Below are 9111 nucleotides of genomic sequence, written 5' to 3' on the forward strand. Positions count from 1 at the left end.
CCATGGGGCGGGACTTCCAGTAACAGGTGGAAGGGGCTAAGGGGTCAACGGATCAGGCTTAGGGGGTTAAGGGGTGAGGTTAAGGTTTGATTGACGGTAGGGCCCTTATACTTCTCACATATTTAATCTTGGCCTCATTGAACTCTATGGCAAAATTCCCATTAGTTTCAATGGCCCAGGATTTCCTCCTAGGTGTAATATCCCCTGCAATTTAGTGGACAGCTGCATTTGGCAGTAGCTGTATTTGGGATGAATTTCTCATGGTAGAGGTGCACTCCAAAAGTCACTCAAGGTATGGAATATAAGAGACAATTCATGTGAAAGACTCAGAACAATCTCCTTTCTGTTCCCACGTGGCTGCATTATAGATTCAAATAATCAACAAGTTGACTTCTGCAAATTTCTGCCTTGGGCAAGGTGACCTGAAAAGAGCTATTTCATGATGTAACTAACAAAAGGAGATTTCAGTTCTATTGTAATGGAAATAATGTTCACTTCTGAGAGATGTCATCTTTCTTGATTTCAAAGTATAGAATGGAAGTGTGTTTATGTTTGGCATAGCATCATTTGGAAGAGGATCCCTGTAGCACCTTTGAGTTCCGATCATCAAGAAAAGCACGGGCAGACTCATTAAAATACACCACATTTCTCTAGGGGACAGGGGATAATCACATGCAGATTCATTGTCTTTAAAAGTTTTTCAAAGGTTTTTGACACTGGGGGGACATGGGCTCTGTGGCTGATGCAGAACCCATTCCTTGCCTCTCTGACCCAGCACCTGCTATAGGAGGCAGGTTAGAGCAATCCAGGGGAAGGACAGGGTGTGGCCGGACACCACTATTTTGTGATTATACTGTGCTGATGTAATTGCCCGGAGTAGGTTTAACATCATTGTCATCACTGATTCCCAAGTTAGGAAATACCAGAATGAGCATTTCCTATGAAACATTACTTCTGCAATAAATGAGGCAGGGATCCTATAGGCAACAGATTCCTTCAATACACAGCCCCAGAGCAGAAAACCCTGTGCACTAAATAAGGAAGGGGCCCTGTGGGAAAAAAAAATAATATGGGATCATGTCATTAAAGTGTTATTGTTTGGTCTTAAGAAAAAAATTAGCAAGATATTGCAAACTTCCAGCAAGAGTATTTTATGTTTTCTCTAACTTCTCAGTTTATGTGCCACAAAACATAAAAGTCACAATCTCATAAAAAAATGAAATAAAATTCTGAAGCCAAAAGTCCTTTTGAAAGAAAAAAATTGAAAGTTTTCATTCTGGGACATGTTGACTCCTTTCAATTGAGACCTTTCCTGGGAACACATCCATCTCAATTGGCATTTTGTTTGATGAGCTTCCCGACCAAAATGGGAGAGTGGGGGAGTTCAGAGGTTGTTGTAGTGGGGTCATAGCATTGCCACCCTCACTTCTGTGTTGCCTTCAGACCTGGGCTCGGAGGGCAGCAGCCAGCAACCTTTCTGAAGCTAGAGGAGGTTCCCAGATGTGGAGATGGCTCCAGCTGCAGCCACGGGGGTCAGAAGCCCTGAAGCTGGAGCAGAAGCTACCAAGGCCAAAGCCCTGAGCCCAACAATGGGCTGATGCAGTGCACTTGCTTCTGCACTGCCTCTGGAGGTGCATCTCGTAACGCCCCCGGAGAGCAGCTGTGCAGTGGAAGTCCTGTCCCCAGGCCAGCAGACAAACAGCTAGGAGGCTCCTACTAGATGCTCCTGGCTGGGGGGCTCCCAGCAGGATGGGGAGATCGGATTTCACCTGGCAGGGCTAATTCAATCTAGCCAAGAAAGGCACAAGAAGAACCAACGGCTGTCAACTGAAGCCAGAGAAATTCAAATGAGAAGTAAGGCACACATTTTTTTCAGTGAGAGAGACTAGACACTGGAACAAATTACCCAGAGAAGAGGTGGATTCTCTGTTTTCTGGTGTCTTCACATCACAACTGATTGTCGTTCTGGAATGTGCCTTTTAGTGAATTACAAGCAATTGGGCTTATTATGGTGCTAAGTGTGTGAAATTTCATAGCCCGTGAAATAGAGGCCGGGTTAAGAGACTGAATTGTTTCACAATCTACACCTCTATGAAAAACTCAGTGTGGGGTGAGGAACAGACTCTGCTGTTTTACTGGGTGGCCAGAATCAATAATGAGCAAGTGGGGTGATCCGGGGCGCAGCTCAAACTTCCAACCGGGCTGGCCAGGGGCAGACATCAGGCCTGCCAGGGAAAGGTGGGTGTCGCAGTGACTTCACAAAGGCCTTTGGCAGGAACTCAGCCTATTGGGCAAAGATGATGAGGCGGCTGTGACCTCACAGAGCTCCCTTGCCAACAGCCAGGCAGGACAGGGATGTGGGGCAGGGGGAACCTTGGAGACCCCTGTAGCCTTTCTGCAGCAAACCTCCATCTCATGGTCTCTCTGTGAGAACCAAGAGAGGATTGGTGGTGTGGAGGAGATTCTTTGCGAGTGTTTTAATTTCTCTGTGGATTTTGTAGAAAGAAATTGTCACCTGTGTAGAAGGTAAGAAAAAATACAGGCTATTTGTGCAAGATGGGGGACTCAATACGTCATGACCCCAAGCCTTTTTCAGGGTCGTTGCTTCCCAGGATAATCAGCTGACCATGAGCTCCCAGCAGGACGCTATGGCCAAAGGGGAAAATTGGACCCTTGGAGCTGTATATAGCAGAATCTCAGGAAGAAGTAGAGAGGTTCCATATCTCTGTATTGAGCACTGGTGCAACCACTCTTGGAATATTGTAGGAGGCCCTCACAAAGAGGTGAGGCTGGAATTGTGCGCTGATGGTGATCTCCACCAGAGTGATCTCCTGACTAGTGACTTTTGTTCAATATCTTCATCAATGATCTGGAGGATGGTGTGGACTGCACTCTCAGTAAGTTTGCAGATGATACTAAACTGGGAGGAGTGGTAGATACTCTGGAGGGTAGGGATAGGATACAGAGGGACCTAGACAAATTAAAGGACTGGACCAAAAGAAACCTGATGAGTTCAACAAGGACAAGTGCAGAGTCCTGCACTTAGGACAGAAGAATCCCATTCACTGTTACAGACTAGGGACCGAGTGGCTAGGCAGCGGTTCTGCAGAAAAGGACCTAGGGGTTACAGTGGACGAAAAGCTGAATATGAGTCAACAGTGTGCCCTTGTTGCCAAGAAGGCTAATGGCATTTTGGGTTGTATAAGTAGGGGCATTTCCAGCAGATCGAGGGACATGATCATTCCCCTCTAGTCAGCACTGGTGAGGCCTCATTTGGAGTACTGTGTCCAGTTTTGGGCCCCACACTACAAGAAGGATGTGGATAAATTGGAGACAGTCCAGCGGAGGGCAACAAAAATGATTAGGGGGCTGGAGCACATGACTTATGAGGAGAGGCTGAGGGAACTGAGATTGTTTAGCCTGCAGAAGAGAAGAATGAGGGGGGATTTGATAGCTGCTTTCAACTACCTGAAAGGGGGTTCCAAAGAGGATGGATCTAGACTGTTCTCAGTGGTACCTGATTACCTGATGACAGAACAAGGAGTAATAGTCTCAAGTTGCAGTGGGGAAGGTTTGGGTTGGATATTAGGAAAAACTTTTTCACTAGTAGGGTGGTGAAGCACTGGAATGGGTTCCCTAGGGAGGTGGTGGAATCTCCTTCCTTAGAGGTTTTTAAGGTCAGGCTTGACAAAGCCCTGGCTGGGATGATTTAGTTGGGGATTGGTCCTGCTTTGAGCAGGGGGTTGGACTAGATACCTCCTGAGGTCCCTTCCAACCCTGAGATTCTATGATTCTATGATGACTAGTGCTATCTTTTGCCCATCTGTTGAGGATGCTTAGTCTCCAGGCCTGAGAGTTTCCACACTGATCGGACAAGTGTGGGACTATTGCTGAGTTAATAAGGAGGAGACTCAGGCACTCTTGGCTGAGTGCAGTGAGGCCTAAGACTCAATTCAATGGCATTTCTTTTTCTGTCGCTAAGGGTACGTCTTCACTACCCGCCATATCGGCGGGTAGCAATCGATTTCTCGGAATTCAATATATCATGTCTCATCTAGACGCGATATATCGAACTCCGAACGTGCTCCCATCGACTCCGGAACTCCACCACTGCGAACGGCAGTGGCGGAGTCGACGGGGGAGCCGCGGACATCGATCCCGTGCCGTGAGGACGGGTAAGTAATTCGAACTAAGGTATTCGACTTCAGCTACGCGAATGCTGAAGTTCCGTACCTTAGATCGAAGCACCCCCCCAGTGTAGACCAGGCCTAAGGCAATAATTTTGGAAGTCTGCTACATCCAATTGATTCCAAAATTTCAGGGAATTTCTAGGCATCAGTGGGAAGAACCTTGTTGATTTTGTTGACAATTGGAAAACAAGCCACCAGAAAAGCCTGATTTCCACACTGTGCCCCTTACATTGGTTCTGTAAGCTAAGGGCATTGTGACTTGAGAGTGAATTCAGTCAATCAGTGCTGACAGCAGTTACTGTGTTTCGGTCTGATGAGCCAACATCTCTGAAGGCAGCAGTGGAATCTGGAGAGAGCAGGAAGGACAGCGCCTCTCCTGGAAGGAAGGTGGCTGCACAGAGTGAGCTATGAGTGCGTGAAGGTAAAGAAGGGCCTGCCTCTCTGAGAATGTATCTTTTTATTGAATTTACTGCCTCGACTCAATAAGGCCTGTACACTTGATGCCATTGTCTGGGTAACTGAGTCAGTCCAGCTCTCCCTGGGCCCACACTGGGCTCTCTTCATGAAGGGGAAGAGCTGCTCTCTTGTCTCTGCCCACTTCTGAGAACAGCTTTTCCTTTTTATCATTTTTTTCTTTTTTATGTACAGATTTTCCCTGCCCTCAGCAGCCAACACGTCAGGCCTATAGGAGCCCTCAGTATTTGAAAGTGTAACTGGAGTTCCTGTGAGGAGGGGAGTTTCATTACTGAGAGGCAGGTGCTGGAAGCTTGTTGGGAGGGTGTTACCATTCAGCGAGTGGGTGAGGGGGCAGAAGGGCAGGAGACTGTTTCAGGGCAGAGCAGTGCTGTGTAAATAACCCAACGTTTGTGTCACACACAGAGGAAGGGGGGGAAGCGCTAGAGGAACAGAAAGAGAATAAAGCCCCTGTCTGTGAAAAGGCTGAACCCCCCAGGCCTGTGCCCAGACGAATGCACCAGGGCCAGAGACATTCTTCAACTGGAGTCATAAGGGAGATCAAGAAAGTATTTAATGTGACCATTAGTTCAAACAGTTATGGGAGGCCACCGAAGTCCTGAGAAGCTTTGGCTTAGAATATATGGTCAATTACAAACAGAGCCATGGAAATTTAAAAACAATCAATTTTATTCACTTGCTCTTTTTATAATTATTTGTTGAAGAATTTGGCTCAGCATGTTTAACATTATGAATCTATAATTAGTCTGGCTGTAAAGATCTCAATGAGCCCAACACAGCATAAATCCCTCTCTCAGCACATGCACTTCGGGTCTTGGACTCAGAGTTTCAAAGCAACTTAAGCTGCCCCTATCCCATTGAAGTCCCTGGATGCTGGCTACCTAGCTTCCATTGGCTCCTTTGAAAATCCCAGTCCAAATGAACTGTCAAAAACATAAAATCATCACGGATGAAGTTTGCTAATGACACAAAAATTGTGAGAGTGATAAATTGGAAAAAGGCTACTGTAGTGCCCATCTTCAAAAAAGGGAAGAAGGAGAATCTGGGAACTACAGACCGGTCAGTATCACTTCTATCCCCCAAAAAATCATAGAGCAGGTCCCCAAGGAATCCATTTTGATGGGTGGGGGTCAGGTGAGGGACACTAGTTTGGGGCATCCCAGCCCCGGCTGGGCCGCATGCGTCAGCTGCTTAGAGATATGACTCTTCCCAGTGGCTGCCTCTCCAAGCTGCGCTGTGGCCACTGGGAGAGAGGATAGTTTAATTCTCAGTCTCTCCCTGCTCCAGCTGGGTTGTGGGGGCTGGAAACAGCCTTTCCTGCTGGTACTGGCCCCTGCCCTGCTGAAAGTGTCTGGCAGCTAAGCAAGGGCAGCCTAGACTAGCTGCCAGCAATTGGTGTCCTAGGCAAACCCTGCAATCGGCGACCCCACCCCTGAACCTCAGGGGCAGATCTAGGCTGAGGATTTTGGTGAACTGGGAAACATTTTGCCCCTTTTTTCCTTTTAATGTTTTTAAGGTTTGGTTTTTTTAAACATAGGCTTAATTATTCGGCTTGTCCATCTGTTTGTCTGTCCAACCAATGTTTCTGAGATCAGATAAAATAGAGACATGAAATTTTCAGAATAGATTTGTACACAGCAGCTAGAAGATATTTCAGTCAGAATTCAATAAAAATGTGTTAAAAATCTTAATTATAATTTTTATTATTACAAATCCAAAATCATCCATTATGCTATCCTGCTTTACCTGCCATTACCACCACCTCCAATATAGAAAGAAATAAGAAAACTTCAATGAACTTTACGAGTATTTACAAAACTCTCCGAATAAAAAAACACTCTATGCTCTTAAAACATGACTTTTCTTGCTTTAAGTTTTGAAAATTCAGTCATTAGTTCTTTTAGATCCAGTTTTCCAGGTATTTCATGCTCTGTTGACATTGTGGCAAGTCCAACAAGTCTCTCTTGCACTATTGTTGAACGCAGATCTGTTTTTATCCATTTTAACTTTGAGAAGCTACATTCCCGACTAGCTATGGAAACTGGCAAAGTTAAAAGAATGTGTAGAGCTATAAAAATGTTTGGAAAACTGGGAGTTTATTTTCACAAAAAAAATTTAAGTCCTCCTGAAAAAGCTTGAAGCTCACTACACAAATCTATAGCATGAATGTCTTTTGAATTTTCATGAGTCAATGCCGACACCAGTTTTATACAGAATTCTCTTATCTATTTTGTTGTTTTCTTTTGCAAGCTGTGGCTATCCTATAGAAAGCCAAATACTGACTCTAGCTGCTGCATCTGTTATAAGAACATAAGAACGGCCGTACCGGGTCAGACTAAAAGTCCATCTAGCCCAGTGTCTGTCTACCGACAGTGGCCAATGCCAGGTGCCCCAAAGGGAGTGAACCTAACAGGCAATGATCAAGTGATCTCTCTCCTGCCGTCCATCTCCATCCTCTGACAAACAGAGGCTAGGGACACCATTCCTTACCAGTCCTGGCTAATAGCCATTGATGGACTTAACCACCATGAATTTATCCAGTTCTCTTTTAAATGCTGTTATAGTCCTAGACTTCACCACCTCCTCAGGTAAGGAGTTCCACAAGTTGACTGTGTGCTGCGTGAAGAAGAACTTCCTTTTATTTATTTTAAACCTGCTGCCTATTAATTTCATTTGGTAACCCCTATTCTTGTATTATGGGAATAAGTAAATAACTTTTCCTTATCTACTTTCTCCACATCACTCATGATTTTATATACCTCTATCATGTCCCCCCTTAGTTTCCTCTTTTCCAAGCAGGGCCGGCTCTACAGTTTTCACCGCCCCAAGCAGCGCACGGAATTGCCCCGAGGCGGCGGGAAAGTCCACGTGCCCTTGTGTTTAGCTGAAGCCGCCCCTGACAGCTAAACATAGAAGCTGCTGCCAAATTGCCGCCACCGCAGAAAGGCGCCTGCCGCCCTAAGGACTGCCCCGGCCGCCTGCCGCAGCAATTCAGCCTGCTGCTTGGGGGCAAAACAACAGGGACTGCCGCCCCTTGCAGATTGCCGCCCCAAGCACCAGCTTGGAATGCTGGTGCCTGGAGCCGGCCCTGTTTCCAAGCTGAAGAGTCCTAGCCTCTTTAATCTTTCCTCATATGGGACCCTCTCCAAACCCCTAATCATTTTAGTTGCCCTTTTCTGAACCTTTTCTAGTGCCAGTATATCTTTTTTGAGGTGAGGAGACCATATCTGTACACAGTATTCGAGATGTGGGCGTAACATGGATTTATGTAAGGGCAATAATATATTCTCAGTCTTATTCTCTATCCCCTTTTTAATTATTCCTAACATCCTGTTTGCTTTTTTGACCGCCTCTGCACACTGCATGGACATCTTCAGAGAACTATCCACGATAACTCCAAGATCTTTTTCCTGACTCGTTGTAGCTAAATTAGCCCTCATCATGTTGTATGTATAGTTGGGGTTATTTTTTCCAATGTGCATTACTTTACATTTATCCACATTAAATTTCATTTGACATTTTGTTGCCCAATCACTTAGTTTTCTCAGATCTTTTTGAAGTTCTACACAGTCTGCTTTGGTCTTAACTATCTTGAGCAGTTTAGTATCATCTGTAAACTTTGCCACCTCACTGTTTACCCCTTTCTCCAGATCATTTATGAATAAATTGAATAGGATTGGTCCTAGGACTGACCCTTGGGGAACACCACTAGTTACCCCTCTCCATTCTGAGAATTTACCATTAATTCCTACCCTTTGTTCCCTGTCCTTTAACCAGTTCTCAATCCATGAAAGGACTTTCCCTTTTATACTATGACAGCTTAATTTACGTAAGAGCCTTTGGTGAGGGACCTTGTCAAAGGCTTTCTGGAAATCTAAGTACACTATGTCCACTGGATCCCCCTTGTCCACATGTTTGTTGACCCCTTCAAAGAACTCTAATACATTAGTAAGACACAATGTCCCTTTACCAAAACCATGTTGACTATTGCTCAACAGTTTATGTTTTTCTATGTGTCTGACAATTTTATTCTTAACTATTGTTTCAACTGATTTGCCCAGTATTGATGTTAGACTTATTGGTCTGTAATTGCCAGGATCACCTCTAGAGCCCTTTTTAAATATTGGGTGTTACATTAGCTAACTTCCAGTCATTGGGTACAGAAGCCGATTTAAAGGACAGGTTACAAACCTTAGTTAATAGTTCTGCAACTTCACATTTGAGTTCTTTCAGAACTCTTGGGTGAATGCTATCTGATCCCGGTGACTTGTTAATGTTGAGTTTATCAATTAATTCCAAAATTTCCTCTAGTGACACTTCAATCTGTGACAATTCCTCTGATTTGTCACCTACAAAAGCCAACTCAGGTTTGGGAATCTCCCTAACATCCTCAGCCGTGAAGACTGAAGCAAAGAATCCATTTAGTTTCTCCGCAATGACTTTATCA

This window comes from Mauremys reevesii, unplaced genomic scaffold, assembly GCF_016161935.1.
Source record: "Mauremys reevesii isolate NIE-2019 unplaced genomic scaffold, ASM1616193v1 Contig32, whole genome shotgun sequence".
Lineage (NCBI taxonomy): Eukaryota > Metazoa > Chordata > Testudines > Geoemydidae > Mauremys > Mauremys reevesii.